We start from the raw sequence: 3282 nt of genomic DNA, 5'->3' as shown, positions 1-3282 counted from the left end.
TCTGAGCATGGTTCTGTTTTTCGGGCGTTTTGAAACTGGAGCTTTCATTACGGTCACCACATATGTATCGATCTCTGTTTCAAAGCACTTTAGTTTATTCAGTTTCTAAGCGTATTGTCATATCGCTGGCTTAGTTGTGGAATATCTTTGTGGGCAGCTGTGTCTCTAGGGAGTCGAGCGCGGGACACGGTACTGTTATGTTGTGTAGTGTGTAGCTCTGCATGTGAGAGGCTTCTTTAGTATTCAGGTTGAAGTGTTGCTACCAGTGCTGTTACAGTAAAGTGATGAAATATGGAAGTGATTCAGAGGAAAGTGCGTCAAGAAGTAATGAAAAAGTGAGCAGTGCCGTCGATAACGTGTTTATGCTTCCTCTCGTAGCGTGTCGCACAGCATCGATCATCCGCGCCGTGTTCGGTCTCCCAGAATGAACCAATGTGAATGAGTAAAAATTAGTTACCATAAAAGAGTGCAGTCAAGTGCCAGTGTCTTGTAGCCAGCGTGAGGACGTGCGTTCGATCACCGCGTTTCCGCATTATCAACAATCAGCCGCGCCGCGACGGTTACGCGCACGCTCGTACAAGTGAGAACTGAGAACTGAAAAATTAACTTTACGAATCATTATTAGTGTCAAGGAGGACTATTACCAGACATCTGTATGTGTGACGAGCGTAAGAACTTTCGTTCGATCACTCGGCTTCCGCATCATCAAACCGAGCGAGGTGGCGCAGTGGTTAGCACACTGGACTCGCATTCGGGAGGACGACGGTTCAATCCCGTCTCCAGCCATCCTGATTTAGGTTTTCCGTGATTTCCCTAAATCGTTTCAGGCAAATGCTGGGATGGTTCCATTGAAAGGGCACGGCCGATTTCCTTCCCCATCCTTCCCTAACCCTAGCTTGCGCTCTGTCTCTAATCACCTCGTTGTCGACGGGACGTTAAACACTAACCACCACCACCACCACCACCACCACCGCATCATCAACAATCACCCGCGTCGTGTCGGTTACGCGTACGCTCGTCCGAATTATATTTTGGACTGTTAATCATCAAGATTGTTAATTGGGATAAACATTTACGATTTAGAGTATAAACAGTGCAACCTGTGGTTTCCATATAGTCTCAGAATATAGATGTCCATACCAGACATAGGACAGTGTTGTTTTTAAACGGTGAGTGGCTCCCCTAAACCCGCTTGCATATTTCGATAGATAATTTCAGGCAAGCCAGCAGCAGTGTGGAGCAGAACACTACGACCGCCGCGGGATTACCAGGTAAGTGGTGCGGACAGGGCGCACGGTCAAGAAAAGCAGATACGAGAAGCCAGTTTGAAAGGTCGCCCACCCCCATTCGTACTCCCGGGAGTATTACAAGTTGCATGTCGATACCCTTACTAGATGAATACACTTGACAATTAAGAGACGCCGTACGTACTGACAATCATCGTAAAAGGGCTAGAGACACACAGTCTCTGTTCAGAATGAAACCTTAGACCTTTCCTATCCTTAAACAATGCCATCAATGCTCCTAACCGCTCGCTTAAAAAATTCAGTCCGTAAACACCTGGCCCGCATCTCGTGGTCGTGCGGTAGCGTTCTCGCTTCCCACGCCCGGGTTCCCGGGTTCGATCCCCGGCGGGGTCAGGGATTTTCTCTGCCTCGTGATGTCTGGGTGCTGTGTGCTGTCCTTAGGTTAGTTAGGTTTAAGTAGTTCTAAGTTCTAGGGGACTTATGACCACAGCAGTTGAGTCCCATAGTGCTCAGAGCCATTTTGAACGTAAACACCTGCTTTCGTGCTGTGTCGAATGGCATAGCTATGTTGCCAGGTGCCAGCTGTGGCGTTGTCAGAAGAACGTCATAAGGCAAGGTGTGATGCCGATTTTTCTAAATCAGTTGGATAACCGACCACGCCTCGGGTTCAACAAGACGAAATAGTAACAAAATTGGGTAAAAGTTATCCGTGACTCTTCAAGTGTGAACTAATGTCTGTTCAAACAAATGATTCTAGTTTATTTGGCAAGGGATTTCGTCTCCTCATTCTTCTTCTGTAGGCAACGGCCTTACCACAGTGGATTCACCGGTTCCCGTGAGATCACCGAAGTTAAGCGCTGTCGGGCGTGGTCGGCACTTGGATGGGTGACCGTCCAGGCCGCCATGCGCTGTTGGCATTTTTCGGGGTGCACTCAGCCTCGTGATGCCAATTGAGGAGCTACTCGACCGAATGGTAGCGGCTTCGGTCAAGAATACCGTCATAACGACCGGGAGAGTGGTATGCTGACCCCACGCCCCTACTATCCGCATCCTCGACTGAGGATGACATGGCGGTCGGATGGTCCCGGTAGACCACTCGTGGCCTGACGACGGAGTGCATTCTTGTTCTGTCTTAGCTTCCAATGTAGACGCACCCTTTGATAGGAGGTGCGGTATTTTTAATGTATGCGTATTTTACGTGAATATATCGCTTATACTCTGAAATGTTCGTATTTAAAGTGAATTACTACACCCTAAACTGTATTTATCCGTCTCAGCATTAATCTGAGACGAGACGATATCAACGTCTTGACAAGGTGATCGGCCGCGATTGTAGCAGCCAATATGTAAATTTGTATGATGCCATAGAATGTGCCTTCGTTATCTTTTCATGATTTACGAAGTCCGGTTACAACTTGGTACACATTTTTATGTACGCCAGTGTTAGTGGTGCAAACTTTTATTACCGACAGACGGTCTACTACTATCATATTAATGACTAACGACGAAACCAGCTATGCCTATTTTCAAGTTAAACTTTTATTCGCTCAATTTCATTCCTCAGAACGTTTCGTCCTTCCTTATATTAATTGCTGGTCTCAACATTATCGTCGGTAAACATTTTCAATGATTTACTCTGACCTGGAGAAGAAATATTAAAAAAGTTGGTATGTTGCGACGGTACCACATGTAAGCACATTCGTTTCCATAACCAACGACAAATGACAGACGTTGGCACAGACAGACACACCCTCAATAGTTTCCTACGCCACCGCTGGAGCAGGTTCGCTTAAGGTACAGCGCTCAGCCCCAGTCTGCATTCATTGCCGGGGTTTTACAGCCAGCAGCGTGAGAGTTGTATTAGACAAACTATTCAGTAAAGTTTGTAGTCAGTTAGAGAGAAGAGACTGTTGTCTTGTTCTGTATCATGTGACACGTCCGTGTTCAGTAACAATAACAAATATGCATCACATTCCCTTGGCAATGGACTGTTTCGAAGTTACGTATTTCATCTTGTTCGAGTTACAATAATGTT

General features: G+C 46.5%; 1 pseudogene; it reads left to right on the top strand.

Moving 5' to 3' along the window:
* The first annotated feature begins 2046 nt into the window (after nt 1-2046).
* Nucleotides 2047-2164, top strand: LOC126163276 (5S ribosomal RNA; annotated as a pseudogene).
* The last annotated feature ends 1118 nt before the right edge of the window (nt 2165-3282 follow it).

This window comes from Schistocerca cancellata, chromosome 2 (assembly GCF_023864275.1).
Source record: "Schistocerca cancellata isolate TAMUIC-IGC-003103 chromosome 2, iqSchCanc2.1, whole genome shotgun sequence".
NCBI lineage: Eukaryota > Metazoa > Arthropoda > Insecta > Orthoptera > Acrididae > Schistocerca > Schistocerca cancellata.
Note: the sequence above shows the minus strand (reverse complement) of the source record. Positions and strands in the feature narration are given on the sequence as shown.